The sequence below is a fragment of the Protomyctophum bolini genome (genome assembly GCF_963924005.1).
Source record: "Protomyctophum bolini genome assembly, chromosome: 1".
In the NCBI taxonomy this organism is placed as follows: Eukaryota; Metazoa; Chordata; class Actinopteri; order Myctophiformes; family Myctophidae; genus Protomyctophum; species Protomyctophum bolini.
The window spans coordinates 20311454-20325895 of record NC_137862.1 but is presented as its reverse complement, the minus strand read 5'-3'; the positions used below and the strand labels follow the sequence as shown (position 1 = coordinate 20325895).

The 14442-nt window shown below is 41.3% G+C and overlaps 1 protein-coding gene across 1 annotated transcript in view; it reads left to right on the top strand.

Moving 5' to 3' along the window:
• The window catches only part of trip4 (thyroid hormone receptor interactor 4), a 66642-nt gene that overhangs the window by 33243 nt on the left and 18957 nt on the right, over positions 1-14442 (top strand). The window lies entirely within an intron of this gene.

The window sequence follows — 14442 nt, the reverse complement described above, 5'->3', positions numbered from 1 at the left end:
TTTGCTGTGCTATCATACAATGCTAAAGCACTTCTTTTTTTAAATGCGTTGGAAAGTGCTGAACAGCAGTTAAAATAGCTCCATAGCATCATGACAGCGGAAAATATAAAAGTGAGATCAAATAAAACAAAAAGGTACAAAAAGCCTATGGAAATAAAGTAATGTAGTCATGCCAAGCAGTAAAACACAATTAGTAAACTAAGAAAAAGAATAGCATACCATTTGTGACCCGGGTGCTTCATGCGAACCTGTAGGAGGTTTCCTAACTTCATGTTGTACATACGTACTGTACATACGTAATGTACGTGCTTTATCTTACACTAAATACAGTATTCTCTTTACATTTTCTTCTCTCATTCTCTTTTCAATCCAGCAGCAAATGACTGAAAACTATTTTTAATCAAATCTCTTATTTTCAATTTATTTTACACACCCTCAGTTTGCATCACAATTCAGATGGCGATTCATTAAAATTGTCACCAGTTGAATCGATTTTACGTTACATGCCTAACGCACACGTGTGGACACACACACACACACACACGCGTGCGCACACACAAATTCACACACAAACTCCACAAGAGCCATGTGTAACGACATGATTTGTCTGTCACGCAGCCTGAGGGACAAGCCGTGGCTACTGTAGGTGTTGTTGGAGTACAGTATGTGTATTTTATAGTAGGACATATTTTCCCCCTGCCACCTGCCACTGCTGCAAAATGATGTACCTGCAAGCTCTTCCGTTAATATTTCAAACCCTCTCTAAAGGCCAGAGAGAGAGCGAGAGAGAGAGGTTTATGCTGCTGTCTGATCTTTCCACATCAATGGAGAGAGAGAGCATTTGAAAGAGTCTGCCCTTTTTAACTCACCTGGACCACTAAATCCCCCGGGCACTGTTGCTATTGCCACCATAGACCCTCGTTCTATTTCGCTTGTAATACTCTGCCGTTTCCAGGCCCCCAAAAGTAGCGACCGCGCGCTAAAGCCAATATGATGAATGTCTATTTTAGAGTCTTTAGAAGCATCAATATTTTAAACGTGCGCTAACGCCATTTTATGCCAAAACGAGATAATCTCGTTTATAGCTACTGTACCCTAATTTGATTAATTAATTTATTTTCCTTTTTTTTTAAATCCGAAGTGCACAGTTATTCATCCTTTTATTTGTCCTTTTTCTCTGGCACCTGTACAACACTTTTTGTCAACCAGGTGGCACTCATTGGGTTTTTAGAGCCACTAACATCGGCGCATTGCTCAATCCAGCTCAATCTGAGCCGTAATTCCGAGATAAACGGCTATAAAGATCAACGACCGCACTATTGTGTGTGCGCAGCCATCTAGCCATCTTGAGGGTGATTGATGACGTGACCGGAAAATAAATCTGTCACATGGCTTGCTAGGGCTTCTGGGAAACCGAGACGCAATGCACGTTCACTCTCTCATTGGAAATGAATAGACTCCAACATTATTCCCCTCTCCTAATAATGTGTCCACCAACCTCACGCAGATAGGGGAAGTAATGTTGGACCCTCTTGCTATTTTCTCTTGGGTCCAGGCTCCGCCCGTGCTTCCCTCTTCCTGGCTGCTTGTTGTTGTCGTGTGGCGGATAATTCTTTCCATTACAAACGTTTACATAATTTTAAAGTAGATTTTCGTGAAACTTAACGACGATAATGGCAGGGTGCTTCTTCAAAATTTTGTCAGGTGTAGCATGACTCATTGTTACATTTTCGTCAGGTGTAGCATGACTCATTGTTACATTTTTGTCAGGTGTAGCGCTGACTCATTGCTGTGTCGGCTCAGAGTAATCATTAATCAACTGATCCAAAGCCACGCCAGCTCTCTGAATTCATCTGTAGCTTCATACTGCATTATCACAGTACAGAACATTGTTTCTGCACAACTCTTTCCTCTGGGAGAGAAATTGGTCTGTTTGGAGAGAAATAGACCTATTTGGATCTGTTTAGGCCATATATAGATCTCTGGAGAGACGTATCCCTTCAGTGGTTACTAGTTGTAGATTATTACTCTTAACTGTGCCTGTGATTCTTATACCTGTGGTCATTTCATCCACTAACATTATGACGAAAAACTATTGTCGACTCCCTTTTCTTTCACTGACGAACACTAAATGAGTAGTAGTATGGTTGGTTGAATGATGAAAATAGCAGATGTAGAGTACAAGCTCACAACGCGTCTAGTGTAAAATCCGAGCATTCACTGGTCTGTAGACACGCACGTACGCACACACGCCACACACACACACACACACACACACACACACACACACACACACACACACACACAGTGTAGTACTTGCTATTCAGTATTCACATCCATATGCTGTTGTAACATATAAACCTATTGAGATGTAATAATCCTCCTACATATTCAGTAGCCTGGGGGTGTATATTAATCTATATTTACTTGTTCCTTTTCAACAGCTACTGTGTGTGTGTGCGTGTGTGTATGTGCGCGCGTGCCTGCCTGCCCAGCAGGGACTATAGTGAGAAACACATCGCCCACAAATTATACACTTTGTTTGCTCCGCGTTAAGCATCGTATCCGATGTGTAACGTGCTTTCCTTCCAGCTGTTTTCCTCAATGTCATTTGCATGTTTTCCCACGCATAATATTATAATAAGCTCTTACAGTATGTATGGCTTTCATCCTCCTTCAGGTTTGCATCTCAGATCTCGTCCTCGTGTACCCCACAGAAAGCACCGTGGGGTAGAACATTGTTCTAGTAACCATCAGCTGCACTGTTACCCCACCGTGGTCCCCCCTTTGTGTTTACACAGCAGAGCAGAGAAAGAATATTATTTAACCAGCGGCCCACCCAGATCCACCTTCCCTCCCCAGATTGTTGATTGATTGAAGTATTTATTAACAATGTATTAGTAGAATTAGAATTACAGTACATTTCAAGCACAACTCCATACAAAAACGAATTAACTGTGGACGACTCCATAAAGCATTACACTTGTTTACAAGAGGGTCCACCATTTTTAATTCATCATCATAAAAGCAGGTAAAAATGGAAAATAAAACATATAGCATCCCCACCTTCCCTCCCCAGATAGCCGCTTTGTTTTCCTGCTTCCATTTCTCCTCTCTCTCTCGCTCTCTCGCTCTCTCTCTCTCTCTCTCTCTCTCTCTCTCTCTCTCTTCCTCGTTTGTCCTCTGTCGGCCAGTTAGACACAGAGAGGTTAGATAGACGGAAGGAAGTCCTTTTTGGTAATTTATTCATGGCTTTTCCATTTAATATTCATGCATTTTATTTGATTTTTTCCAGGGCTATCTGGGGTACATGAGAGAATGTGCTGCCTCTCTGAGGCGGCCGGGGGAAAAAAATAAATCGGGTTTCGGCTCCAATGAGCCTCAGTGGATGAAGGGTATATAGACAGAGAGGGGAGTTAGAGTGGGAAAGGGCGAGAGAGCAGTGAATACAGTGGGGGGGGGGGATTGGGGGCAGGCCTTGAAGGTGACAAGCTGTGTTTATTACTGATCTGTCAGGCGGTTAATGGAGAGAAGAGTGGAGAGAGAGAGAGAGAGCTACTGAGGAGAGAGAGAGAGCTCTAAGCAATGAACTTGGCCATGCAATTTCTCACAGTCCTTACTAGACCCTCCAGAAAAACACTTTTCCTGTTGTCAAGAGATTGTAAATCAGTTTAGTATCAACTTAACAGCAGCAACAACAATCCCAAGCTAGCTGCTTCTCTATGCCTTTGTTGTTCAATAGCCTTTGGAGCAATGTCCGAGGAGCTAAGGCTCTAGGCCGGCCACATAACCTCAAAAGCACCGCAGATAAGTAGGCAGGTACATTTCCATTTATTGATTTATGATAAAAGAGATCTTTGGCATGCCTCGTGCGTTCTGAATGAACTGTTTTTTTTATTTCTGCCACACCAGATTGGAGAGCATTAAAGTATAGTATATAATGTATATATATATTGATATTGAGATATTGTCTGTGGTTGACCAGAATAGTAGGGTTAGGGTTTCACTTGTTGTTTACTGAACTCTCAGCACCTTCCTGAGCTTCCTCTATTATTGTCAGTTGTTTTCACCACTACATTTTGTCTGTCTGTCTGTTTGTCTGTCTGCACTAGGTCTGTCAAAGTAATCGATCGGGGTCAGCACTGTACAGGGACGGTTGGCAGATGTGGCTTGAAAAATGATCAATTTGCCTGATTAGTGTGTGTGTGTGTGTGTGTGTGTGTGTGTGTGTGTGTGTGTGTGTGTGTGTGTGTGTGTGTGTGTGTGTGTGTGTGTGTGTGCGTGTGCGTGTGCGCGTGCTTGCGTGCGTGCGCGTGCGTGTCCCTGTCAGCATTGACTGGACATAGCCTGCAGTCTTGTTTTGGTTAATTTGGAATGCTTGGAATGGGGGATCGATGTGGTTGTTTATTTGCTCTGTTCAAGTATAGCTTATGTTCCTGCTCGTGGTCATCCAATGATCTGAGGGGAAAACCTGTCTGATTTCTCAATCCAACTCTGTGTAAAACAAATGTTGTTTGTTTGATACATGTAGCATGGACAGATGAGGCTGTGATCATTCATGGTGTATGTGTGAGTACAGCATATTGTGTCTGTAACACAGTGTCTATCATTCATGGTGTACTGTATGTGTGAGACAGTACAGCATGTTGTGTCTGTAGCACAGTGTCTATCATGCATGTTGTATGTGTGAGTACAGCGTATTGTGTCTGTAGCACAGTGTCTATCATTCATGGTGTATGTGTGAGTACAGCATATTGTGTCTGTAACACAGTGTCTATCATTCATGGTGTATGTGTGAGTACAGCGTATTGTGTCTGTAACACAGTGTCTATCATTCATGGTGTATGTGTGAGTACAGCGTATTGTGTCTGTAGCACAGTGTCTATCATTCATGGTGTATGTGTGAGTACAGCATATTGTGTCTGTAGCACAGTGTCTATCATTCATGGTGTATGTGTGAGACAGTATAGCGTATTGTGTCCGTCTGTAGCACAGTGTATCATTCTTTAGAACATCATTTTAACACAATAATCTCACTACACATACTGTATGTCAGAAACAGACACATGTGATAGACATTAGAGAGAGAGAGAGAGAGAGAGAGAGAGAGCAGATGTGTCAACAAGGCTTGACTTTACAGTCAAGTGAAGTCTAAGCAAACAGAGACCTCTGTGTGGTTGACCAATGATCAATGTGTGTGTGTGTGTGTGTGTGGGGGGGGGGGGGGGGGGAGACTGTGTAGTGCAGGGGTGGAAAAAGTTGACTTGAGTGAAAGTACAAAAATGATGTACTTACACAAGATGTAGCCTACTTAAAGAACCAAAAGTAGAGGGTAATCTTTATGCAGAATGTCTCAAAATTGTATCAAAAATCTTTTTGAAAATAACAGTATAATAATCAGGCTGTAGTGCAGTAGCACGATATGTTTTTATTCTAATCAGGCTGTAGTGCAGTAGCAGTACGATATGTTTTTATTCTAATCAGGCTGTAGTTCAGTAGCAGTACGATATGTTTTTATTCTAATCAGGCTGTAGTTCAGTAGCAGTATGATATGTTTTATTCTAATCAGGCTGTAATGCAGTAGCAGTACGATATGTTTTTATTCTAATCAGGCTGTAGTTCAGTAGCAGTACGATATGTTTTTATTCTAATCAGGCTGTAGTGCAGTAGCAGTACGATATGTTTTTATTCTAATCAGGCTGTAATGCAGTAGCAGTACGATATGTTTTTATTCTAATCAGGCTGTAATGCAGTAGCAGTACGATATGTTTTTATTCTAATCAGGCTGTAGTTCAGTAGCAGTACGATATGTTTTTATTCTAATCAGGCTGTAGTTCAGTAGCAGTACGATATGTTTTATTCTAATCAGGCTGTAGTTCAGTAGCAGTACGATATGTTTTTATTCTAATCAGGCTGTAGTTCAGTAGCAGTACGATATGTTTTATTCTAATCAGGCTGTAGTTCAGTAGCAGTACGATATGTTTTTATTCTAATCAGGCTGTAATGCAGTAGCAGTACGATATGTTTTTATTCTAATCAGGCTGTAGTGCAGTAGCAGTACGATATGTTTTTATTCTAATCAGGCTGTAGTTCAGTAGCAGTACGATATGTTTTATTCTAATCAGGCTGTAGTTCAGTAGCAGTACGATATGTTTTTATTCTAATCGGGCTGTAATGCAGTACGATATGTTTTTATTCTAATCAGGCTGTAGTGCAGTAGCAGTACGATATGTTATTATTCTAATCAGGCTGTAGTGCAGTAGCAGTACGATATGTTTTTATTCTAATCAGGCTGTAGTGCAGTAGCAGTACGATATGTTTTTATTCTAATCAGGCTGTAGTTCAGTAGCAGTACGATATGTTTTTATTCTAATCAGGCTGTAGTGCAGTAGCAGTACGATATGTTTTTATTCTAATCAGGCTGTAGTTCAGTAGCAGTACGATATGTTTTATTCTAATCAGGCTGTAGTTCAGTAGCAGTACGATATGTTTTTATTCTAATCGGGCTGTAATGCAGTACGATATGTTTTTATTCTAATCAGGCTGTAGTGCAGTAGCAGTACGATATGTTATTATTCTAATCAGGCTGTAGTGCAGTAGCAGTACGATATGTTTTTCCTCATACTTTTATCCTCGCGTAGACGTGCTTCAGTTATATGTTGTTTCCCATCTCGTTGTAACCAGAGGCAAGAGCTTTGACTCACTCACTGCCGCCGCAGTGTGCTGCCAAGGCAGACATTTAAGGTACGATTAAAAATGTATGCGTGAGTGAAAGGCAAGCAGAGATCGGCCAGAACAGAATAAATACTCAATGCTGTAATCAGAGGACTGGATGGAGTCCAATAAGCCACAGCTGTTCCTGATAGCGGGTCGGAAGGTCCTCTCACAACTCAGCTTGTGTTCAACCGCTCTCCTCCTCCTCTCCTCTACTATCCTCGCACACACCGCCATGAATATTACATTAGACTCTAGAGCATTCCTTGTGTTCGCTGAACTCGCAGCAGAGCAGAGCGGGCATCACAGTATTGAAGCGTACGAGTCATATCCCCCCCCCCCCCCTCACAGAAAATCATCCAGTCAGACATGGATGGCATGCCAACCTTTCACGCCGCCTATCCCCCCCAGATTGATTTGAAAGGGTGACCCTGTCTCATTATAGTTGTCAACAGCAATTGTTGTAAGCTGTGATAAATGGAATGACATTTTCTGGCATTTATAACACTTTCTTTTTATGGTATCTCTATGTCAGGTAGAGTTGTTAAAATGACGTTTAACATGAAACCATGTCTCTTAAGAAAACAAGACAGATATATACAAATACTCCTGGTTAATATGCTTGTGCTTAGACAGGTTTATAGAAAGTGATTATTATATTCCACGTTCTATATATAGCCTACCGTATATATTTCATTTCTTTGCATATTGATACAAAAAATGTGCATCTCTGAACATAAGGGCAGTGAGATGAAGGCCATGAATTGTTTGCCTTCACAAAAATGTAATCAGAAACTTTATTTCTTACTTTAAAAACAAATGCAATAAAAATAAAGGCTCCTCAGACTTTCAGTTGACACTAGCGTTGACTCCCATTGTAACAATGGAATTCGGAAGTGCTCATTCTATCTTAATGGGATAGTTCCAATGTTTGGAACTATAGCCCATAGCACCCAGATCAAAGTGTGCCGTGACTCTATTCTTCTACGGCTCTGGTCAGCTGGGGCCCGCCCCATATCTGCACACTGGGCCCTGGTTGGTTATAGAGCCATAGAGTAAAACAGAGTTACGCACACTCAGTTCACTTCATGGGGTCAGTCCAATGGCGGCTCTCCTACATAGACTTCTATTGATAATGGGGAAAATAGTCCTGGATGGGAAGTAGGCAGAAATGCATTGGACCCAGGCAATAGCCCAGCTTTAATGATCTTAAATCCCTTTATTTTAGATAGTTTTGTAGTAATCGTTCAACATAAACATTACAGAGACTTTAGTTGTTACTGTACAATACTTTTAAATGTTGCACACATGCCTAAAATAGCTCTTATTTGCACCGCCCTCGTTGAAAATAATGTATTTCCAACTCCAACTTGTCCCAGTTCAGACTGCATGAACAGCGATCGTTTCCGCCCCTCAATATCGTAACTCTTCTATTAGATGGCTCTGGTTGGTTATAGCCTGGTAAGCCCGCCCCATATCTGCACACATGGCCCTGGTTGGTTATAGCCTGGTTCCAGACGAATCTGTTTGGCCCTACGCTACTTTGTGTCTGTGAAGTCCTTCCACAATTGAGAGGGGCCAGACGGAATCTGCCTGGGGGAATATGCATTGAGAGGGGCCAGACTCGATCTACCTGGGGCAATATGCATTGAGAGGGGCCAGATGGAATCTGCCTAACTGTTAATTTAAATTTTCATGGGATATTCGATATCTATACGAGTAACTAACTCTGACCTCAACCCTCTATACCTCCCTGTTTCTGTGCTTTGTTACTCCTTCATTAGAGTAATGAACTCTGACCTCCACCTCACTGTTGCTATGCTCTCTGTCACTCCCATTAACTCCCCGTGCTTCTTACATAATGTGTTAATTCTGTCCTATATTTCCCTCCCGCTGCTCAATGTGTTATTTGCAATGATAATGAGACAAAAGGCCGCAGGTGATGGTTTATAGTTAAAAGAAGCGGACTGGAGATGTGATATGGTAATGTGAAGCGCTGTACAGATGTCATATGGTAATGTTTGGACTGTGGAGATGTGATATGGTAATATGAAGCGCTGTACAGATGTCATATGGTAATGTTTGGACTGTGGAGATGTGATATGGTAATGTGAAGTGCTGTACAGATGTCATATGGTAATGTTTGGACTGTGGAGATGTGATATGGTAATGTGAAGTGCTGTACAGATGTCATATGGTAATGTTTGGACTGTGGAGATGTGATATGGTAATGTGAAGTGCTGTACAGATGTCATATGGTAATGTTTGGACTGTGGAGATGTGATATGGTAATATGAGGCGCTGTAGATATGTGATATGGTAATGTGAGGCACTCAGAGTGGAGATGTGATATGGTAATGTGAAGTGCTGTACAGATGTCATATGGTAATGTTTGGACTGTGGAGATGTGATATGGTAATGTGAGGAGCTGTAGAGTGTCATATGGTAATGTGAGGCGCTGTAGATATGTGATATGGTAATGTGAGGCACTCAGAGTGGAGATGTGATATGGTAATGTGAGGTGCTCAGAGTGGAGATGTGATATGGTAATGATATGGTAATGTGAGGCGCTCGGACAGGGATGGTTTTCTTGGCGTGTCTGCCTCATTGTGCCAGCTAGTGCGACACCATTCTTGCTCAAATGCGATTTTTCATATATTTTTTCCCATGAACATAGCCTATTTATTGTCTGTAGTTGCTAAACAATACTACATTTGAAATGTCACCTTGAGCCAACTACTGTGGCTTTAAACAAACATCAAATACTTGACTAAACCTCTCTTAAAGTCCCTCTCTTGTTGGAGTAACTAAAATTACTTTGACAGCCAAATAGTGCTGCACCATTCTTGCTCAAATGTAGAAATGAGATTGCATAGTCTAATCTAGATAGAGGTATTTTTTCTTTATTAATCATGCAGCACTGGTTTGATTAATTGATTGAATACTTTATTAGACAGAAATGTAGACAGCAATTCAAACACTGTGTGCACTTTGTTCAACACATGTATCTTCAAAACTAGATACAAAAATGTGTTTTCTTCTTCTGATTAACTAACTCATTAACTGCGATAAATATTTTGCCACAGTCTTATTTTAAGGCGAAAATTACCCCAGGCCGTGAACCGGAAGTTAGCAGATCGTAACAGATCGTTCCGCAATCTTTTTATTTTTACCAATGTAGAGTCAGGATAACATCCAGTGTGTCCGTAGCCCACTTTAGAAATCACACAGTAGCTTTCATGACAGAAAACATCAAGCCTGTAATCTTAGCGCAGCAATTCCACTTAGAAAGATGTCTTTGAGGTAACGCCAAAGGCGAGCTCCGCCTCCAATGCTGTCCTCATCTTAACCCGACGGTATCCTTATCGGGCCCAACGCGTACGGAAAGGAACTGGCGGAGCAATCTACTCCCTTCCACCTGCAGGCTGCTTGGCTCTGCTAGGCATCTGCTCCACTCATATCTCTCTCTCTCTCTGTGTCTCTCTGTGGTGTTCATGTAATTGAAATTAGAGCCATGACAAGAGTTAAACACTAGAGTAAACGGATTATTGAGCACCCACATAAGCTCTTTACTCCACTTAGTTGGCTCAATCTACTCTCTGGCACCTGATACAGAACATCTAGTGATGGCATCATCATCTCTACCATCTCCCAGATGGTAGAGATGATGACGGCTTGCTTTGTTGTTTCACAAAAATATTTTCTTTCGTCACTGGAAGAAATAAAGTCTAATTAGTGCAGCAGATAACCAAATCAATCGTTCAGTTTGTGATAAAAGCATGAAATGTGGTACACTTGTGACTTATAGCCAAAGGCATTCCAAAAATCATTGGATGTGGAGCCATCATGAATTTTCAACATGGTGAAAATTCAACAAGTGTTTTCTTATGAGTGAAGGATATAATATGATATATTAGACTAATTTACCATACTAGTACTTGGATAATATAACATTGTCAGTGAATATTCAAGATCTGATGGCTGCCAATTGTCAAGATGGCAGCCATGTGGCCAACATCTAAATGATAATTGCAATAAAAATAGGGCTATTTTCCATTTTACTGAAATTAATGTTTATCCAAATAAACAAAAAAATCCCTATCTGCAAAATGAAAATGTAACCATTCGATGAAAGGAAATGTAATAGAGTGGATGTTGAAGCACAACCAGGGCAAACTGGGGACACCACTGCTGTGAAATGACCTCCTGTGGTATGTCATTTGGGGCTGAAGACCATTTCAACAGGGCATGTGTAAGCTCAGGAGCCCATGCAGTCTTTTCCCGTGGCCAACAAGCTTGACAGTGTCACACTGGTGCTGACTTTATGGTGCTGACTCTATGGTAAATGGTGCATTTATATAGGGCCGTTATCGGCAGTGCTTTACAGAGATTGTGCTATTCACACACACATTCATACACCTGCTCATCGGGAGCAATTAGAGGCTCTGTGTCTTGCTCAAGGATACTTTGACATTAACTTTTGTGGGAGCCCGGGATCAAATTCGGAACCTTCAGCTTTCCAAGCGGCCACTCTACTTCCACTGCCCTCTCTATGGTGCTGACTATGGCCAAATTCCAATAGCCCATTCTAGCATGGTGGTGTTACGGTGAAATTGGTGACCTGCTGAAATGTGTGACAATCGTGTATACAATCACATAATGTCAGTGTCCAAATGTAAATCAATGCAGTTTGTTTATTATCAGAGTTCAATAGCGGTATTCAGGCCACATATTAAAACTCATTCAGTGCCACCTGGTGGACACCAGTTTTGGCCGTCTTTGCCACCGAAGCCCATTATAAATAAAATAAATACATTTTAATTATATTGTGCATGTAATGTGCACATCATCACCTGCACACCAGAATTTTCGAAATATGGATTAATAAATAAAAATAAAATAAAAAAGACAGCGTTTTTTTCACCTACCTTGAACACATGGCAAACAGTTGAATTTATTGACTATATGTACTTGGCAATGTGTTTGTTTGATAATGCATTTTCATTGAAAATTTAAGATGACTGGTTAGATATGGATCAACAGGGCATGTGTAATCTGCCCACAGCCCACAGTAGTTCCCCATGGCCAACAAAGCTTGACACAGTGTGTTTCCAATACGCAAAATCTTGGTCCACTCCACTCACTCACACTCGGTCACCCCAGCATGTCGGTGTTACGGGGAAATTGACCTGCCGAAATATGTGACCATCTTGTGGACTTCACATAACTTACATGGAGTTCTTTAGCATAACTAGGAGGAGAAAACAGCAGCCAACAAACAGGCCTTTGCGAGGTGATATCTTCTGTCCAGGGATAACGGTTTGCTGGTCCAAAAAGGATCTTCTGTCGAGGGATAACGGTTTGCTGGTCCAACAAGGATCTTCTGTCGAGGGATAACGGTTTGCATAAGGTTGAGGCCAAAGGTCAGGTCAGACATGGGATTATTCTGCCTCAGGCTCTGACCCCAGGTTAAGCCGTTTGGTTGCTGCTGTTTTATCCTTCTAGTTATGTTAACCGTTTTCCAGCTTGAAGCTAGTGCGCTTGCAATGTGTGAGAGAACAGCCTTTTCATTCTCAGGCAGAGGGAAATTAGTAATATCCATTGGCCATATCCATGTGGCAGCTGCCACAGTGGGCGCCCCTCACTGCATGTCAGAGTAAAATCTGCCATATCTTCTGGCATTCTAGCGCCTTTATTTTGAAGAATTCCCGGGCAAAGATAGTGATAATTGGTCATTCACACTGTAGCTTTTGTGAGAGTTTCTTGTGAGGTATTTTAGTAAACCCAATTTATTATTCTACTTGTTTGCTTATCTTATTCTGATGTTATTATAATATCCAAGAACGGGAACAGGTAAAAAAGAATTGCCGTAACTCCATTCAGCCCATGGCAGCCCATTTGGGACAACAAAACTCTGTGGAGACATATCCAACATTATGAAAGACAGATGTATTTGAGTGATCAAAATAAGCGATTTAGCGATAAACCCTTCTTTAGCGATAAACACCTCATTGTCTCCACTAGCCGAAGGCATGGGGAGAGTATGTTTTGCACTCAGTCCGTCTGTTACCAGCTATTCTCCGGCACCGTTAACCCGGTCGATGCCAAACTTTGCACACACACTCCCTGGATGCCAACGATGAACCTAAAATGAGCTCCACATTTTCCAGAATGGACTGTTATAGCGCCACCATGAGGCAGCTTTTCTAACTGTACCGATCACCATGAAACGTTGCATGCACACTCCCTAGAGGCCAAGGACAAACCTTTGACCTGCGTTTTTCACATCTGCCTTTTATAGCGCCACCAGGAGGCCGTCTTTTGTAAAACACATTTTTATATATTACTCCTCCAGATTCTGTCTAAAAATCCCAGATATCTCTGCTGTCGGGAGGAAACCTCATAACTCCAAAATGTTCATTTTACAGGAAATGAAAAAAAAGAAAACCTTATATTTTTAAAACAAAGCAATACTGCCTCATCAAAGTTGGTGTTGTAACTTTATATATTGTCAATTACTTCCATGAGAGGGGGAGAGGTGGTGGAGTTAGTTGTTTTAGCAGACAGTTTGAGGGTCCAATGGAGTTAAGAGTTTTCCAAAGCACCTTTTACTACTTTCCATTGGTTCAATATACCAGTAAAGGGTGTTCAATAGCACTGATTTATGACAAAAGAAATTATCTAAAACCTCAAAAATGGAGTTATGAGGTTTCCTCCCGACAGCAACGATATAATAATGGTAAGAAAAGCACTAGTCTGGAATTCTCCTTTTAGCATCTAATGAGCCTAAACATGACACATTGTTGATTGCTGTGGATGATTTAAATGATATGCAGCACATACAATGTGTCATAATTAACACGCGTATGTGAACGATTGTTCGATCATCCCGTATCCAGGCTTAGTTATATATTCATTGATGTATTTCTTACTGTTAGTGAGTGTTTATTCTCAGGTTTCTGGAGCAGTTGGAAGCACAACGAAGGGACAGTAAGCCAACCGTTATGAGGGTCAAGGACAGTTTGGTCAGCATTCTGCAGCAAACTGTCATCAGTCCTAAAACAGCTGACCAGACACTGAAAACCTGTCGGGTTCAATAAGCAGGATTACAGTAACTAACCAGCTGTCAGACATTTTTAACTGCCAAGTGAGAAGGAATGAAAAAGAGAAACAATGACAATCCAATTCTTTTTTTAAATCTGAATCTTCTTAATCCTGATCCTTAAAGTTCGTCAAAGAGGCTCTACTGATTTATAGCTTATCTCCAAGCTTTGTGTTTGTTTGTTTTTTGTTTTTTTTCATATTTTCTCTCCACTTTAATCATTGCTACAGTATGCAGGAAAACCTAAGACTTATAGGGCTCCATTTTCGACACCACTAAACCTTATCCCTAAACTTCCTTTTTTTTTACTATTTTGAAAAACATTTTTGAATAGTTCAACTACCAAAATTACTTACTTACTTACTCCTCTTCGTCCCCAATGGGACATAAAGCTTCAATGAGCACTCTCCATTTCATTCGATCCCTGGCAGCATGTTGCGCCTCTCCCCAGGACAGGTTCATCTGTTCCAGCTCCTGCGTCACAGTTCTGCGCCAGGTGGTCTTGGGCCTCCCAGGTTTTCTTTTTCCTGGTGGTGTCCATCTTAAAGGCACCTTTGTGATGCAGTCCTGCTCAATTCTCAGTACATGCCCTAGCCATCTCAGGCGTCTGTGTGTAATGTCCTTGG